Genomic DNA, 19,649 nt, shown 5'->3' with positions numbered 1-19,649 from the left:
TGCACTTAAATGAGACTTACTGAAGGAGGGGATTTTGGATCTTTAGTTTGGTTTCTGAATAAACTTTTATTGAAAAATCACTCAAACCATCAACATTGTAAGTCAGTATAAAAATGGGAAAGTTGAAGCACAATTTGTCGTGAATCAGTGAAGTCATTATACGCCTTACCTTTACCCTGAAAATTTGAATAAAAATAAATATTAGCTGCCGGACCTTAATCTGATTTGGCCCCGTTTAATGAGTGACTGGGCAATTATTAACCGCTGTTTGCCTTCTTCATATAAGGTTTTAGTTTGATAAGTTCTGTTTGAAGTTTTTAACCTCTTAACTCCCATCTGAACGGATCCCATTTTCTCCAGTTTGGCTTTACAGTCACAAAAAATTATAAGAAAATAAGGATGTAGACGCAACAGAAATGTGACAAAAATGTTATAAAAACTCAACCAAAAAGTGACAAAAATTCAACAAAAATTCAACAAAAATGTGACAAAAAATGTGACAAAATTTCAACAAAAATGTGACAAAAATTAAACAAAAATGTGACAAAAATTAAACAAAAATATGACAAAAATTCAACAAAGATGTGACAAAAATTCAACAAAAATGTGACAAAAATTCAACAAAAATATGACAAAAATTAAACAAAGATGTGACAAAAAGTCAACCAACAAGTGACTAAAAAAAACAACAAACAATAAACAATAACAATGAAACAATAAAACAATAAAATGACAAAAACTCAACAAAAAAAAAAAGGTGACACAACACAGCAACAACGCGGGGAAACAGATCAGTTTGTGGGTCTTAGCTTTCAAATGAGGTGTTACACAGGCGTCTCATCATTAGTTAAAGACTGTCACTTTAAGTTTGGCATAATTCATTCAATGATCCTGCATGAGGATGATGTCCCCTACTTATGTCAAAATTGGGAAAACATGCACTTAAATGTGACTTACTAAAGGTTTTTCTTTCAGAGGGGATTTTGGATCTTTAGTTTGGTTTCTGAATAAACTTTTATTGAAAAATCACTCAAACCATCAACATTGTAAGTCAGTATAAAAATGGGAAAGTTGAAGCACAATTTGTCATTCATTATACGCCTTACCTTTACCCTGAAAATGTGAATAAAAATAAATATTTGCTGCCGGACCTTAATCTGATTTGGCCCAGTTTAATGAGTGACTGGGCAATTATTAACCGCTGTTTGCCTTCTTCATATAAGGTTTCAGTTTGATACAGTCGGTCTGTGTGAGATGATTGGGTTTTATTTGATTTCAAATGGACTGTTTGAAGTTTTTAACCTCTTAACTCCCATCTGAACGGATCCCATTTTCTCCAGTTTGGCTTTACCCTAATCAAAAAGCTTCTTGGGGAAAAAAGCACCAAAACAGCCACAGAAAATTAGAAGAAAATAAGGATGTAAACGCAACAAAAATGTGACAAAAATGTGACAAAAATGTTATAAAAACTCAACCAAAATGTGACAAAAATTCAACAAAAATGTGACAAAAATTCAACAAAAATGTGACAAAAATTCAACAAAAATTCAACAAAAATTCAACAAAAATGTGACAAAAATTCAACAAAAATTCAACAAAAATTCAACAAAAACGCAACTAAAAAGTGTCAAAATTTCAACTAAAAAGTGACAAAATTTCAACTAAAATGTGACAAAAATTCAACAAAAATGTGACAAAAATTCAACAAAAATTCAACAAAAATTCAACAAAAACGCAACTAAAAAGTGACAAAATTTCAACTAAAAAGTGACAAAATTTCAACTAAAAAGTGACAAAATTTCAACAAAAATGTGACAAAAACTCAACAATAAAATGCCAAAAACTAAAAAAAAAAAAAAACATAAAAAGGTGACACAACACAGCAACAACGCGGGGAAAAAGATCAGTTTTGTGGGTCTTTCAAATGAGGCGTTACACAGGCGTGTAGCCAAAGAGGACAGAGTAACTCTTGCCCCTAGAGGCCATAAGCGAAACTGCAGGTGTCGTAGCATGTTGCGTTTTTTACTCATTAATTGTCCGTGAGAGTAAATACTACGCTGACAGAAAAGACAAAGGGACAGAGGGATATTGTTCATCCAATTACACAATGGAGATATTTTTTTTCACTCAAACCTGGCTGTAAATACTGTTTAAGTGTTGCTAGCCCGCAGTTAGCTTTGTCCGTTAGCCCGTTAGCCTGTTCTTCGTGATTCTATTAGTGTGTATAGATGGTCTTCTTGTTGACATTTTGTGTTAGAATTAACGTCCTTCTACTCCCTTCGAGCAGCACAGATACTTCTGATGTCGCTTCAGTGGGAACATTGGTATAAGCGCCTGTTGAAAGTTTAAACGTTTTTTATTGTTTGTTTCTTATCTGTTTGTCTTCTGGGCTGGTCCACGAGTCTGTTGTAAAAAGGTGTCCATCTTTAATTTAAGAGACGACGGTTTTAAACTGAGCAGCTGAACCTCATCGAGACGGAGCCTTTCTGTGTGGAGTTTATGTTCTCCTCGTGTCCAGGTTCCCCTCCCACTAAAAACATGTACAATAGGAAGAATGAGAGTGTGTTCATTAAAGGAATAGGCCACCGTTTTTCCATACTGAGATCTGGCCTTACCTGAACTTAGACTAGTTGATGTGTAACTGTTGTTAGCATTTAGCCTCTCCCTCTCTCCACTATAGCTCCAAACGAGGTGAAGATAGAAGCTACCAAGCTCTTCCACGTTTTCCCTATTTAAACATGGTTACGTGAAATGTTCCACTACAAAGTATAATTACACAAAATTAAACAATGTGGATTTTCTAAACGGATAAAAAGGGGAACTATATTATAAGGCGTAATCACACCAGGAGTAGTTCGAAATTTGCGCAGTAATATCTTCACTTTACTGTGCGGATGCCAAACTACTCCTGGTATTATTACACCTTACAATATAGTCCCCCCTTTTATCCGCTTAGAAAATCCACATTGTTTAATTTTGTGTAATTATACTTTGTAGTGGAACACTTCACGTAACCGTATTTAAAAAGGGAAAACGTGGAAGAGCTTGGTAGCTTCTATCTTCACCTCGTTTGGAGCTATAGAGGAGAGAGGGAGAGGCTAAATGCTAACGGCGTCTGTGCTGTGTTTACGTGACTGAGGGCACACGTGAAGACCAGGCAGGTACAAATGAACTCGTCTAAGCTCAGGTAAGAACATATCTCAGTATGTAAAAACAGTGGCATGTTCCTTTAATATTTTACAACATCATACCGCTAAAAGGGATTTTTCCTATATTAGCATTTAGCAGCTGTTAGCGCAGCTTTAGCTGATGTTAGCATACATTTGCATGTAGCTTGCCTTCATAGTTGTATTTAGCGGTTTCTTTTCTGTTTTATTACAGCTTGGCTCCTCTGAATGATTCCATAACCCCCACCAGAGGGCAGTATTTGTCCACATTTGTTCTCATCGCGGCTCTAAAAACTTTTAATGGCGATCTGTACAGCAGCTCCTCTGTGGGGGCGCCTCCCACAACAAGTGTCGATACGAGCATGTAGATCGTTGTTATGTGGAACGACGGCTTATGAGGCCAAACGGGGTGAAGTTAGAAGAGAAAATCCGGTAAATACGGTTACGTGAAGTGTTGCACGATCCAAGTATAGCTACACAAAATTAAACATGACGATTTTCTACAAGCGGAAAGAGGTACTGTATTGTAAGGCGTAGTAACACCTTAGGAGCACTTCGACTTTACTGGATTTTTGACATAGGGCCTCATTTCAGTGTTGCTGATTTCTGGAGATATTTTTTTTGTAATTCATGCAGTTCTTATATTTGAAGAGTTTCGTGGCGCTAGGCTAATGCAAGGCTAGCGCATTTCTATGGTGTCAGCTAGCCTGCGTTAAAAACAGTCTGACCCGCTCCACAGAGCACCTGAGGCAAATCACTTATAACACCAGACTAACCATATAAATGTTTGTGTCCATAGAATAATTTTAACCATTTTGCATTTAAAATAACTTATATTTGAGCAGCATCAGCTTCGTGGTTGTATAAGCTACGCAGCGGCGGAGTGATCTGCTAGAAAATAGTCCCTCAAAATGCGATCATTCATGTGATGCAAGGTCAGTTATATTCCAAAAAATACTCTATGGACACAGACATTTATATGGTTAGTCTGGCGTTATAAGTGATTTGCCTCAGGTGCTCTGTGGAGCGGGTCACACTGTTTTTAATGCAGGCTAGCTGATACCATAGACAAGCACTAGCCTTGCACTAGCCTAGCGCCACGAAACTCTTCAAACATAAGAACTGCATGAATTACAAAAAAAAAATCTCCAGAAATCTGCAACACTCTGAGCCCCCGTGTCAAAAATCCTGAAATATCCCTTTAATGCTCCTAAGGTGTTATTAGGCCTTGCTATATAGTTCCCCTTTTTATCCGGGAACATGTTTAATTTGGTGTCACTACATTTGGTAACTACTCACGTAACTGTATATAAAAAGGAGAGACGTGGAAGAGCTTGGTCAAAAGTGAGGTCCAGTCGAGAACTGATTGATTGATCGGCCTGTGTTTCCCTCAGCGCTGCCTCCCGGCGTGAGCTTGTTCTCCGTGATGTGGGGGGAGAGCGAGACCGTGGCAGACGAGATCCTTTACTCGTCCTCGTTCCTCCAGCAGCTCCGGTCCGGAAACGTCACGCGGCGCTGCTACGACCTGTTCCACCAGCAGGAGGCGCTGTACATGGGGCTGGTCTACAGGACGTTGGAGGTCAGTGAAAACATAATCTGTAAAAACAGGGGTCAAAAGACTGATACTACTGATCGAATACTATGCTAAGCAGAAAGTACAAATCTGTTTAACCTCTTAACCCCCACCTGAACCTGAACGGGCACATTTTCTCCAGTTCGGCTTGACCCAAGTCGGAAAACAGCGACAAAAATGAGATGAAAACAAGGATGGAAACGTAACAAAAAAGCAACCAAAGAATAACAGTACAGTGACAAAAAAGCGATGAAAATGTGACAAAAATTTTACAAAAATGTGACGAAAAAGTGACAAAAATTTGGCGAAAAAGTGATGAAAAAGTAACAAAAAAGTGATGAAAATGTGACAAAAATGTGACGAAAAAGTTATGAAAAAGTGACAAAAAAGTGATGAAAAAATAACAAAAATGTAACAAAAAAATAACAAAAATGTGACGAAAAGTTACAAAAATTTGACAAAAAAGTGATGAAAAAGTAACAAAAAAGTGACAAAAATTTGGCGAAAAAGTGATGAAAAAGTAACGAAAAAGTGATGAAAAAGTAACAAAAATGTGACGAAAAAGTAACAAAAAGGTGATGAAAAGGTGACAAAAATTTGACAAAAAAGTGATGAAAAAGTGACAAAAATTTGACGAAAAAGTGACAAAAATTTGACAAAAAGTGACGAAAAAGTGATGAAAAAGTAACAAAAAAGTGACAAAAATTTGACAAAAAAGTGATGAAAAAGTGACAAAAATGTGATGACAAAAAGACAAAAACGCAAAGGAAAAAGATTTTTTATTGGTTTTGTAAGTCGTAGCTTTCAAATGAGGTGTTACAGAGGCCTCGGCTCTGAGCTTTTAGATTTGGGTAAAACTAAACAGGAGGAAATGCACTTGGTTAAGGCGGCTGATAAGGGGTTAAACAAGTGTAAACAGCTTAAAGGGACTATTCTGAGTTTAAAGGGTATCTAACCCCCCCTTCCAGAGGCTCAGTCTGAGAGTGTCAGATTTGAAAATCTCAACAGAAAAGGGGCGTTGCCTGGAGGACTAAGGGGCACGCGGGAGGGGTGAGGGGTGGGAGGGGTTTCGGGGTCTGATTGACAGGCCTGAGTCATTTGACTAACGATGCACTCGCAACGCTCCTCGTAAACAAAGTTCGAGCACAGCGAGCTAACTTATTTAGCAACATGGTGAGACAGCTCTACAGCTCTCTTTACACAGGACAGGCATCGTGGCAGACAGCGGCCTTGTACCCGAGACTGCTCTGAGGCGCGGGGTTATTTTATTAGTGATTCCGCTGTCATTTACAAAGCTAACGGCTTAGCATTGAGCAAGATCGATGTTAGCATCGCAGCTAAGGGACCAAACGTAACTGTCCTGGCTACTTTCAGAATCTACCGATCTATTTTAGATGTAGACTTTTCACTGTGGTCTACATAAACATTGCAGATGTATCTCAGTGTCCCAAGCAGAGAATGTGTGAGGTATAGAGACTTGATTATATGTATTACAAAGCTTTATTTTATTTCTCTCACAGCAAAGTGCACAAAACATGTCACATAAAAAAAAAAATATTGTGCAAGAACACTGTCCTAGAAATAGTTTTCGGTTGGTCATTGAAGATAAAGCAGATAAATCATCCATGTTTATCTAAAGGCTTAACTAAGGGTCTGTAACATTAGGCTCTTGGGTCCACAAAGTCATTTCTATTACTACATTTAGTGAATTACAGGTTTAACCAATGTAACACACGCACTGAACTACCACTAAATGATGAGTAAAGGCTATAATAAAGTCTTTACACGTATGCTTATTTAGTTGAAATAGTGAAAATGATAGATCTTATTTTTTTGGTAAGTTTTCTTACTTAATTTTGTACTTCCTGGCTTTTACAACATTGCAATTACCCAATGCAATTTTTCTTTTGTTAATCTTACTACGACAATATCAATCAATCAATAATGACAGTTTATATTTCATTTGAGGATCAAGCTGCATGTGGTACTCTATTCACTTAGTCTACCTAGATGTGTGCAATAAACAAATTGAACAAATACAATTTAAATTAATACTTGCCATACAATATCGAACTTGACTGTTTAATACTTAATTTATGGAATCAGAACTAGAACACACTGAACTGAATTTTTAAATGTGGCTCGATCATCCATCAAACTTTGATACGCCTTTTAGATTGATATAATTACAGTTTTGAGGGGAAAAGGCATTAAAAACATAGCAGTAAAGCTGAATTCTTGCATCCACAGTTGAGCTACAGGATGGCTTAAATTAACCAAGTAGCAGTAGCTCATGTACAGTATGCTGCATGCATACATGCAGGTCTTCTCAATGCACGGGAGACAAAGTTGACTTCTTATGGCTATACAGTTGTTGGGTTGCAGGTTAGTGTTCTAAAGGCCTATAATGTTATATAGAGGTACAATTATTTCATTTTTGAGGAAATGTTTGGTCTTGTATAAGAAAGATAATGGACCCAGTGACTGAAATTAGTGATCATTTTTGTAATTCATACATTTATTTTTTTGGCTGCAACTTGTGAAAGTGTAATGCAGTTAATATGAAAAACTGGCTCCTGCCTCCCCACTGGGGAGTGTGACATCACATTTTAGAACCTGCAACCCAGCAATACCAACTAAAATAATTACACATGCACCATTAAGTTTTCAGCTTCTAGAGACAAAGTGGTGCTGGTTCTACCTCACCAAACCATCCTGTGAAATATCTGACAGAAACAGCTAAAGGCTTCATTTTGTTCTTGGATTGCTGATCAGTGTCTACAATTAAATCTTGCATGGAACATTGATTTCATCTACTATGTTGTCCAGTGGCATGTCAGCTTATAGAATTCTTCATATTGCCATGTTTACTCCCATCGTTCTATATGTGGTTGGCGACTGTCCTTGTCCAATGTGCCTCCATTTCCAGAAACATTCTTTCTTTGCCCGATAGAGAGGTCGTCTGAAAATGTGAATTGAAATGCTATAAAAAAAATTAAAAAACACACAAAGACATGAATTACTTTAAAAGGGAAGTCTGTCATCAATATACTGATCAAATGCATCACCGTGTGATCCGATACATACAGTGGACATGAAGAATGGTTTGCATGCATTTTCTCCACCTCTTTCTCCACCTCTGACTCTGCATGGACAAGAAAAGTCTGTTACAACTCAGCATACATTTTTGCGTGCAAGATGTGTTAGCATCATTCTAATTTACATGTAAAATATAGTCCTCAATAAGGCAAAAAACTGTTTTCAATGAGAAGAAATATAAACCACTTGGGGAAATAGTAATATAAACAAAATGATAGGTGTCAACAAATGCATTTATTGGTCAACACTAAAAACGATTCTCCCACTTACTGGTGTAAAATACAATACTCCTATGCTACATTTGTTAGAATTTTAATGCGAGTTGAGCAATATTGTGATGTGCTCACCTACAGGTACTTATGACAGTTCAAATGAGTGGCCAGTCCTGTCTTGCACACACCTCAAGCTGGAAAATCCAGAAAACCACTCATACACGGGCTTTTTTCATCCACTGGACTTTGGTTCATGGTTAGCCACTGCTCTCAGGCAACACAGTCTGCATTCTGAAAAGATTTTGTTCCATACTGCCAGGCCAGTCTGAAAATATAATAATGCATATTCCACAGTCAATCCATAATCATCTGAGAATTCTAATGGTAACTGGTGCATTATTTCCCTGTAATCGCACAGTTCGTCTGAAAATCATCTTCTATATCACTCCACTGCAGCAATTTCCACAGTAATGATTAAAAATTAAGCTACTATTGTTGTGGAAGTCGCTTTAGATAAATCATCTGAAAAAACTGACTCTGCGTTGTGCAGTAAACCTGTGTAATACACAGCTTCTTGTTGTTTAATCCTTACTTATTCTACATTTGCTAAACTAGCACTATAGTCTAGCATTATAAACTAGCTATGTAATCTACGTAATATATTTGCCACACAAAATTATCAAGCCAAAACTTAACATGCTCACCTTATGTCCTCTTGAAAAATCTGGACCTGTGCCTGCTCACAGCCTCCTGCTTGTCTGGCCTCTCATACTGGGCACAGAGTGGTTCAGGCACAGGTACTTTGTCTGTGTGCTCCTGGTATGGGAGAGGATCCTCAACCACACTTTCAAACAGCAGGGCCATTAGTTGGTCAATATAGACTGTAAACAAAGCACAAAACATTTGTCTTTGTAAAAGCATTGGTTGTGTTGTTTTTAATGTGACATACCTGAGGTAGCTCTGGTCTTCAAGGCTCGCACGGTGTAGTCGCCACGTTTGTACTTTGGGTACACTATCGCATACCGCAGTACACCTTCAAGTGTTGTAGCATGTGACCTTGTAGCATTTTCATTGTAGTGCAGGGCAGCAATTTGCAACCTACAACATTTTTAGGTACAGATTCACACAACATTTTTTTTTTTTTAAATGTATGTATGTATTACCTTGCTAACATTCCTCTGAAGGAGAAGCCTGCACTTTTGGGGGAGAACCTAATTATCAGGCTGTGGAAGGCCTCAAGGGTTGACGTGTGGTACACCGGGCTGATTTTCTCCACATCCTTCACAAAGCGTGGAGCCAACACAATGTCACTGAGCCTCTCACATGCTGCTGTGCCTACAGAGTAAATTACCATGACATAATTGTAAAGCAATTTTTGTTTCGAATGACAATGCCAACCTTACATTTTTGAAATGTACATAAAATACAATGAGTAGAGGGCCAGTATTACTGATAACAAATGCAAAACTTACTTGGTTTGAGCCACACTCTTGACCCTTCCCCAACCAGAGGCCCGTGTAGGCACCGAGGGAACAGGGCATTGTCGTGCGTGTGCACATTCTGCATGTGGTTGGCCACAGACGTCCACTTAGCGACAGCCTCCTGTCCCGAGGTGGAAGTCGAAGCTGCCCAATAGAGGTGATTTACCACGCTTTTTCTCCACTGGCCAGCGTCCTGGGTGCTCTTTCTCTTTGCGAGCTCATCAATTTTTTTCCCAATTCCTAGAGTTTAAAATACATATTTACTAAATGCAGAATAACCATAATATTACACAGCATTCCCCAAATGCATACCCTTTCCCATGTGCCATGGGTCAAAGTAGTGCCTGATTTCCTTCTTTTCCTCCCTTAAAAACTTTTGCACGCCGGTGTGTCGGTCCGTCACAATGGCCTCCACATTGACACCCCTCTCTTCCAGCATAGTCAGACTCCGCACAAAGCCCTCCTTCTCCATGCGCACGCTGTTTCCAACCTCATTGCTCTAATAAGACAAAAAATAAATTAGGTGCTGAAATGCACAGAGTGATCCCAAATTACATATTGAAACATTCCTTGAATTCCATTACCTGGACTAGCTGGATGTCAATGACTTTGTTATTACTGAGATTCATCATGGTGTAACTGCCATATTTGGCCGAATGTCCTACACGAATGCAAGTTGTACGTTAGCTGACTTTTACTTCTGATAAATGTTAATGAAATGTATTTACCAGGTGAATCTGCCCGCATGTCCCCGCCCAGTGACACAGAGCCGCTTTCAAGAGCCTCCCTGATGAGGTCCTCCTGCTCCAACTTCCACTGCCAGTTGACCGTAGGGATGAGGAGCTTTGCCTGATGCCTGTAGAAGCACTGCTCTGACAGTCCCTGAATATTGAAGGCCCTCAAGAACTATAAAAGGAAAAAATAGGTTATCAACTGATAATAGATGGAAACAAAATCCAAACAAAATAATTTGTGCTGTACCTTTGAAATCTGACTAAACGATGAGCCGGTGAACAGCACAGCAGCACAGAGCTGTAGGTTTCCAGCTGGGATGTTGTTCACCATGGGCTGACTGGACCACTGACTGGAGAACTCACAGCGAGGACACTGTTGACTGACCCGAAGCAGTGTGCCGACTGTGATGGTGTCCACAGCACAGCGACCAGTGCAGACAGGACAGCGCCTGAACAGCTCCAGCAGTTGGTCCTCGTGAACAATATATTTTTTGTCCTTGTGTGGAGGGACTTCAGTGGGAATGCTATATAAAATAAAGGATATTTCATCCCTCAAAAAAACAGGAAGCTGTATATATTTTTTCTATTAAAAAGCTAGATTTCCTTTGTACCTTGAACAGTTCACAGTGCTGGCACTGTCATCGATGTGGAAGCTGGGGTCAGACGCTGACACCTCACACCTTCTCCTTTTTAAAGGTGTAGAGGCTGCTCTGGGACTGTCAGGAAGAGGGATTTCCATCAGGTCCTCAGTACCACAACCGACGCTTGTGTAAGCGGTCCGGGCTTGAGTAGCTGTACAAAACACAAACAAAATAAACAAACATGTTAAAAATGGCCGTAATTATCATTTACACAAAACAGAGTGTTTTTAGAAATAAAATGACTGTATAAACAATAAAAAGAGATATCACCTTTGCTTCGCCTGCTCGGCTTCACATTGGCCTGGACACTTGCATGCCTTACAATGACTGGATCAGTCTGGCAGCCAAATTCTCTGGTCACTGGCTGAAAACGTAAAAATACATATTATTTTTAAAATGTACACTACAGAAGAAGGGTAATGTGTTACATTTCCTTAGTGCATTTAATTGTTGTCTAATGCAGATTAGTGAACGTAAGCCAACATATGGATCCCAGCACCAGAGCACCCAATAACCATACGGTCCACCTGGAGTGGTCAGCCCTCTCGCCCCTCACTGACCACGATCACATATCACACGAGCGCGCGCGGAGCCACGGGCACCTGCCCGGTCAGTTTAGCCACACATTAGATGTTAGCTATCCGTTAGCTTTATAGGTTAGCTTGTAGATGCACTCACGTTTTGCGCAGCTGTTGTCAAATATGAAAGCTACTGTCATCGCGAAAATGTAGACTAGTTTGGTGCTCAGTCTCAAGCACAATTACGCGCGGTCTCAGCGTAACTTTATTGTGCAGACTGATGCATTAGCCACTCCCGCTAGCTACAAAAGGCTATAAAAGTTCACATGTCATAATATACAGCGGTGTAACTGTCAGCTCACCGTCTCATGCGGTTCATAGCTCTCTGTTTGAGCGGGGTTAGAGAGTTGCCAGACAGCTGATGGATGCAGACTGCTGTTCCTCTGCCCAAGTCAAGTGAACGAGTGCGGGGCGCACCGCTTGGAGCACACGCAGCCACAAGCCTCACCCAGTGCATAGTTTATTTACACGCCAGATCCCGCATTGTTTGAGACACTACTACAATCTATTTCAACGTGCACTATCGAAATTCTACTTACATGACATTAGTAGCAGTTTTAGGTTGTTGTTATTCTCACTCACCTCAGATTGGCGCCTGAAATCGTCCTGCTGGCGGGGCAGCAGTGTCGGTGGGCTCAGTCGTGGAAGAGCAAGGGTGGGGACTGCCTCATTCTTCAAACGAAGAACCTTACTGTAGCCCAGCTCAAACTCCAAGGAGTTGGCGAAGGAATCGCAAGCAAAATGTTGGTTGCAAACTCCAGCACGAGGCGGGAGTTCGCAGTTTTCCCCCAGGCCAATTGCGCGCAGCCACTGGCGCCTAATTTCTAAGTCCTGAGGAAAGTAATGTAAACCTACAGAACTATGACAACCTACAACACTACACTTTCTCCCCATCCTAACAAACAAGACTACAACACTACACCTAATATTACACAATACAGAACACTAAATACAGCTAACCTAGCTAATTCTTATGCTAAATGCTACTAATCTCTCACTAAGACTAAACTACAACTAAATCTAATAACTATCTAAACTACGACAAACTAATAAATCTAACTAAAAGCTATGCTAATAAATCTAACTAAAAGCTATGTAATAAATCTAACTAAAAGCTACGCTAATAAATCGCAAACCTGAAAATCGATATAAAGACACTCGCTATTCCAAACTCCAACTCGCTACGGGGGCGTGTGCGGAGTGGGCTGCTTTTATACTCCACAGAAGAGAGGCCGCTGACGTCGGCGCCCTCCTGCTGACGTAAGCGCCCCGCTCAGAGCTAATCACGAAGGAAACCAACAGTAAAGCATGTAATGCACTCGATAAGGTGCAGATGGCGCCACACAGACGGTTTTGGACACAAAGACAGGATTTCAACAAATATGCACTAAATTGTTAAAATAGTGACAGATACATGTAGACAACACTATAAGATACCCATTTATACAACTTAGCTAGAAAAAAAAGTTGATTTTGGGGTTAGTTGTTCTTTAAACATGTTAAAACTAAGTATTTTCCTCCCCCTACATGTTCCAGCCATGTCCTAATATAATGTGTAGAATGAGCTCAGACCTGTTCACCACAACTGAGCTTAACAATGAGCTTAATATAGAGGCTGCAGTTACACGTGTGACCTGAGGTGGCAGTAGTGAGTAAAAAATGACCAACTTGCATCTAGTCTCTTTGAAGAAACAATCAATTCACTCTCTGTACGGCAACACAACGGGGAAAAGCGTCCTTCCTTGTGGTGGCATTAACAGGTCATCCGCACAGCGCCACCTACTGTTCCGGCCTTTAAAATGACAAAACACACTGACCAAAATACCTTTTACTGTGGAGCCTTTTTAGTAATGTAGTGGAGTAGAATGTATTAAATTTATCTTTCAAATATCTGGAGTAAAAGTTGCCATTGCTGCCCCCTGGTGGCCGGGGCGACTCCAAAACACACAATGTAAATCGGATTCCAAAGGAGACTTCGCAACTCAGTAACACTGCTTAGAGACCTGCCTCCAAAGAGTTAGTTTAAAAAAACAAAAGCGCTGTGACTCATGTGACAGCGCTGGGCTGGGTTCCAAATACTGTAGATGGAATTAAAAAGTTGAACCTCTTGACCCCCCCCCCTGAACCAAGCGCATTTTCTCCAGTGTCTCCAGTGTTTTTGTCATGTTTTTGTCTATTTTTGTCGCTTTTTGTTGCGTTTTCATTGTTTGTTTGTTTTGTTTTTTTGCCACGTTTTTTCTAAAAAAAAAAAAAAAAAAAGTCAAGCCAAACTGGAGCAAAAAACACTGAACCAAAAATGTAATGAAAAAGTGACAAAAATGTGAAGAAGAAAAAAAAAAATTTCTAGAAAAAGTGAAGAAAAAATGACAGAAATGTAAAGAAAAAATTGATTAAAAAATAAATAAAAAATGACAAAAATGTGAAGAAAAAGTGTCGAAAAATGACAAAAAACTGAAGAAAAAAAATGATAAAAAACTGAAGAAAAAATTACAAAAATGTGAAGAAAAAAATTATAAAAAATTTAAGAAAAAATGACAAAAATTTGAAGAAAAAGTGTCAAAAAATGATGAAAATGTGAAGAAAAAAATGATTAAAAAATAAAGAAAAAGTGACAAAAATGTGAAGAAAAAATGACCAAAATGTGAAGAAAAAATGATACAAAATTGAAGAAAAAATGACAAAAATGTGAAGAAAAATGATTAAAAAATAAAGAAAAACTGACAAAAATGTGAAGAAAAAATGACCAAAATGTGAAGAAAAAAATTATTGATCTGACTGACCGCGATTAAACTGACTTAAACTAAGAGGGCCTCCAAAACCAATGCTGTTTTTGTGACAAGACTTTTTCATTATTAACATTTGGGTGTATAAAATATGAGCTGCAGGGCACTTGGCATGTTGTGTTATTCGTCTCCAGGGCGTTAACAGGTTTGGCCGAACTCTACCCTATCATTACATGCCCTGTTCTGTCTGTTTATCTCCACAGGCGTTGGACAAACCTGAGGCAGATCCGGGGGTGAGGTCTCTGCTGCTCCACACAAAAGACTTTTACAGCAAATCCTCCGAACAGGTGAGACTAGATTCTGCACATTCTCCCACCGACAGACAAGACAATGGGGTCGAGCCTGCGAGAGCCGCGAGGGCAGATACTCGCTGAGAAAATGTGCTTGTGGAGAGGGGGGGGGGGGTCAAGAGGTTAAAACAAGTCCAGTGGAGGCGCATGGACTTGAAGCACCGCCTCGTGACACGTTATTGTTTTACTCAAACCAAGCACATTGTTTTCAGTTTGTCATTACCCAAATCTAAAAGCTCTGTGAGGAAAAAAACATACATAGTGACGAAAACGAGACGTAAATGAGGATGAAAACGCAACAAAAACACAACAAGAAGTGACAAAAATGCTTGAAACGTGAGGAAAAATCAGTGTTGTATAAGTACTTGAGTAACCTTTAGGAGAGTAGTTATATCAATCAGTACTTTTTACTTCTACTTGAGTATTTTAAAGTTACAAACGTTTCATATTGGCATGAAATATATCTAAAAGTCATACTAGGGTTTTTCTAATCATCAGTTACTCTTTAACATGATTAGCTATAACACAATTGAACCTCTGAACACCTATGTGGGACAGGCATTCACCACATCAGCAATTTTACTCTCATTTGAGTAAATATTTTGTCCGCTCCACCCACCTCTGCTTGTGTTAGAATCTCCCTCTCACCAAAGCCTTGTGTGTCTCTTCCAGCGCCTCGTTGCCGCCCCCCAGTGGCTGCACTTCGCGCTGCAGTCGCTTCACTCCGCGGCTGCAGATGACCCGGTTTACCTGCTGGTGGCGCTGTCGGCCCGCCCCGCTCTGAACAGCTTCGTTCTGCGGTCGGTCCCTCTGCCCGGTCCGAGCGGGTCCAGCCCTGAGTCCAGGAGTCTGTTTCTACAATGGAGGGAGGAGAGTGAGAGAGATGAGGAGTTCACACAACGGTGAGTTTTTTTATACTGAAGTCAAATCAGTGTTAACCTCTGACCTCCCGCTTTAACCAAATCTAAGAGTTTACCATTTACCATTTTACCAAAGGTTTACAGCCGAGAGGCCAGAGTAACGTCTCATTTGAAAGACCTACAAAACTGATCTTTTTCCTGTCGTCACTTTTTTGACATTTATTTTCATTTTTTTTGTTTCTCTTTGGTGGCGTTTTTGCTCCTTTTTCTTCCCAAATTTTTATCACTTTTTTGTCACTTTTTCTTCACATTTTTGTCATTTTTTTCTTCACATTTTTGTCAAATTTTCATCCCATTTTCGTCACATTTTTGTCACTTTTTTGTCACTTTTTTGTAATTTTTTGTCACATTTTTGTCATTTTTTTGTCATTTTTTCGTCACATTTTGTCATTTTTTTGTCAAATTTTTGACAGTTTTCCTTCAAATTTTTTGTCATGTTTTCATCACATTTTCTCCAAAATGTTGTCATTTGTTCTTCATATTTTGTCACTTTTTATTCACATTTTTGTCATTTTTTTCATCACTTTTTTGTCACTTTTTTTCTCATTTTTTTAGTCAATTTTTTGTCCTTTTTTTGTCCTTTTTTTGTCACTTTTTCGTCTCATTTTTGTCAAATGTTCGTCCCATTTTTGACACATTTTTTTGTCATTTTTTGGTCACATTTTTGACACTTTTTTTCAATTTTCTTTCATTTTTTTGTCGCTCTTCTTTTGCATTTTCATCCCATTTTTATTGTCTATTTTCAAGAAGACTTTAGATTTTGGCTAAACTGGAGAAAATGCACTCGGTTGAGGTGGGGGTTAAGAGGTTAAATCAGCCTTCATTTCACTAAAAGTTATTGTCATTCTAGTCAAATGAATATTTCTGCTGACCACAATTACACTGTGTCTCCAAACATGGCTCCAGTTTAGTTCTTTGTTCATGAATCCTTTTGCTTTAAGGTGCAATGTGGAACTTCTTATGCTTGATACTTGGGTAATAAACAAACGACGAAGTTAAAGTTACTAAAGTTGTGTTTTTGTTTCAGGTTCAGCCAAGTGTTTGAGCGCCTTCAGAATCAAATGGATGTGTTTAAATCCATCAGCGTCTTCAGAGTCCACATGATGAACCAGAAGAGCCTCCACAAACACGTGTAAGAAAACCAGGACTTCAGCCCAGATTAAACAGTTTAGGCCGAGACTAAATTGGGTCTTTAAATTAATTTCTGTTCTTTTCTCTTCAGGGAGTGTCAACAATGAAGAGCAGAAGCTTTCCTTATTCATCATCATGTTAATACTGTGCTGTGAATGAAACTGACTTGTAAATAGCTTGCTAAATGTTTACTGAAAGGCTTACTGTAAATATTCGCTCCCTTTACTGTAATAGTGCCAACATGGCGACGTGTAAACAAGCAGCAACCTCCCTCTTTCTTGGTACAGCTGAACATTTTTTCTTCTGAAACAGTGAAGAGACACCGGACGTTCACTGTAGAATAAAACAGACGGTGAAAGACTGTTGTGGAGCGGAGGGAGCTGCAATAAAGCACTGACTTCACTTTAATGTCAGAGTCAAATAGTTGGACTGAATTATACATAATGTTTTATGACTGTCGTGAATGTTGCAATATTTTACAAAATGTAAAAAAAAAAATTAAAATGTGAATCTCAACCAGTTTTGTTTTATTCATCTAATTGTGTCAGAATAATATATATATGGTTTCAGCGACGAAGTGTAATAATGGATCGAGCCAAGTTTAATGGTGGTTTGGTTTTATTTTGTGACATACTAGAAACAAAGACTTTTTTCAGAGGAATCTTAAAGAGGGTGTATTCTGCTTTTTTCAATCACATAGCACCAGTCTATATCACACTGCAATGATGACGAAACCTTCTGTCGGTCTGTAAATGCAGTAAATTAGAATAACTGCCTTGTATAAAATTGCTCTCTCAAAATGGCTGTAGTGAATGTCTTGAAATAGGCCTCTGTCTCTTTAAGAACCTCTGAGCCTTTCCGACACGCCCCCTCCACACGCTGTCTGTGGCATCAGTGGGGAGGGGGTTCTGCTGAGGAGCAGTGGTTGGTTACTCGGCTGGTGACGAAAGCTCGGAGGCGTCTCCAGGAGGTGGGGGCGTTCCTAGGAGGACTCAGGCAAAGCTATCCCTAAAATGGCTGCCATCAGAGTTTTTACAGATTACTCAAAATACGTGAATGTGCCAAGGCAACACTTCAGGCATGTTTTTAATGAGGGAATGACATAATAACATGATGGAAAGCTGGAAAAAGTTGATTTTGCATAATACCCCCCTTTAAAATAAGCTGTTTATTAGTGTAAAAATCTGCAAAAAATGTTTGTTTGTTTTTTATTCAAAACTCAATAAATCGTGCATATGGCACATTAGACCAGGGGTGTCAAACATATCCGGCCCCTGCCCTGTAGACCATAAATTCAGAGTATGTAAATAAAAAAGTAAGTCTCTAGCCCAGGGGTCGGCAAGTTTTCTTGGCGGAGGGACGATTTTCTTTATTGTAAACAGACCAAGGGCCGAAGCCGCTGTTTATTAGCCCAAAGTAAAGCACAACACTGGAAAAATGACCATGTTAAATGAGATAAATGACTTAAAATTGCTTGAATTAAAGTTCTTCTATGTTGAAAAACAGAACAAAGTGAGTGCATCTTCTTCTTTTATGTTTAATTTGAGTCGGTTTGAACTAATCCAAGATACAAATCCTATAGCGCCAATTGAACAAGAATAAAACCCACTTGAAATCATGTGAAATGACAGAAAATTATCTGAATTAAGAGAATAACGACTACTATAGGTTTTATCTCGTCTCAGACCAGACCAAATCTACTCAAACCTTAGATTTAATCTCTTAATTCAAGTAGATTCACGTCATTTGTTCCTTAAAATGATTATTCTTTTTCCAGTGCACTTCTTTCAAATACCAGTGTTGTGCATAATACATGACCTCATTGGGTGCATTGACAGTATTTCTACCTTTATTTCTCCCATTTAACTCTAATGATGTTAAAAGTACTCTCTGATTTGTGTAATAATGTTTCTCAAAATCATCTTGAGGGCCAGAGGTGCTGTGCTGGAGGGCCGGAGTTATACATTTTTAAAGAACAACCAGAATGCTCATTAGCCACTAGGGGGCATTAAATAAAAAAAAAAGGAAAGAGTTCCACAAGTGTCCAGCAGAGGGCACTGACTTAACAAGAGCCATAGACTGTATATATAATAGACGGCTTCTCCTCACTCCTCCCCGTTTACCATAATGATCCCACAATCCCCCTGTTCCTAATAAGGGCATAAGGGCGGGATCTTCACTGTAGACTCCGCCCTTGTGTGACGTGTAGCTCACGCTGATCCAATGCTAACAGTCCGACCCTCATCAGTTCGAGATTTCGGAAATTTTCCTTACGAAAACCAGCCTGGTCCCTTTAATTGTAACTAACCCAGTGTTAGATTATGAAAATGAGGCGCCAGGCTCTAAAGTTGTTTTTCACGTTTTCTAAAGTCCAATGCATTCCAATGGGGGACTAGCAGCTATATGGAGGTACTACAGCAATGGCGGAGCAATGGCGGCACTTGCAATACAAGTGTAAGCCGTTGTTAATGAAGCTACAGTCAAGTTGGGGCTTTGACCAAATCACAGCTCATTATTATTCATTTATTGGAAACTTTTTCTCTATTATATGTGGCCCGCGACCCAAATGAGTCTGACACCCGTGAATCTTTTTGCTAAAACATAGTTAACACAACTGTTTTTAAGATTTTGCTAAAGATTGTACCCATTTTATTTATTTTTTGGGCCATTTTTGTGATGTTTAGTTTCATTTCCTTATTGGACACTGACAGGAAGTGACATAAATAGAGGCAAACAATGTTAACTATCGCCGTGACGACCATATTAAATGAGTCAAACTGTGAGACTTCACCTTTATTTACGTCACTTCCTGTCATTTCTTCATTAAAAAAATGCTGCTTTAACCCCTTAACTCCCACCTGAACCGAGCACATTTTCTCCAGTTTAGCTTTACCCCAATCCAAAAGCTTCTGGAAAAAAGCTGTGAAAATAGCCACAAAACTGAGACGAAAACAATGCTGAAAATGTCACAAGAAATTGACAAAAATGTGATAAAAAATTGCCAAGAAAATTACAAAAAATTGACGAAAAAATGAAAAAA

General features: G+C 39.1%; 1 long non-coding RNA gene across 1 annotated transcript; it reads right to left on the bottom strand.

Annotated features, from left to right (window-relative positions):
* Positions 1–9,041: 9,041 nt before the first annotated feature.
* Positions 9,042–9,657, bottom strand: LOC306980819. Its single transcript, XR_013794054.1, has 3 exons — positions 9,524–9,657; positions 9,215–9,386; positions 9,042–9,149 (listed from the first exon to the last, which is right to left on the bottom strand). It is a non-coding gene; the product is annotated as an uncharacterized lncRNA (long non-coding RNA).
* Between the last annotated feature and the right edge of the window lie 9,992 nt (positions 9,658–19,649).

The sequence above is a fragment of the Gobius niger genome (assembly GCF_951799975.1).
Source record: "Gobius niger genome assembly, chromosome: 21".
In the NCBI taxonomy this organism is placed as follows: domain Eukaryota; kingdom Metazoa; phylum Chordata; class Actinopteri; order Gobiiformes; family Gobiidae; genus Gobius; species Gobius niger.
Note: the sequence above shows the minus strand (reverse complement) of the source record. Positions and strands in the feature narration are given on the sequence as shown.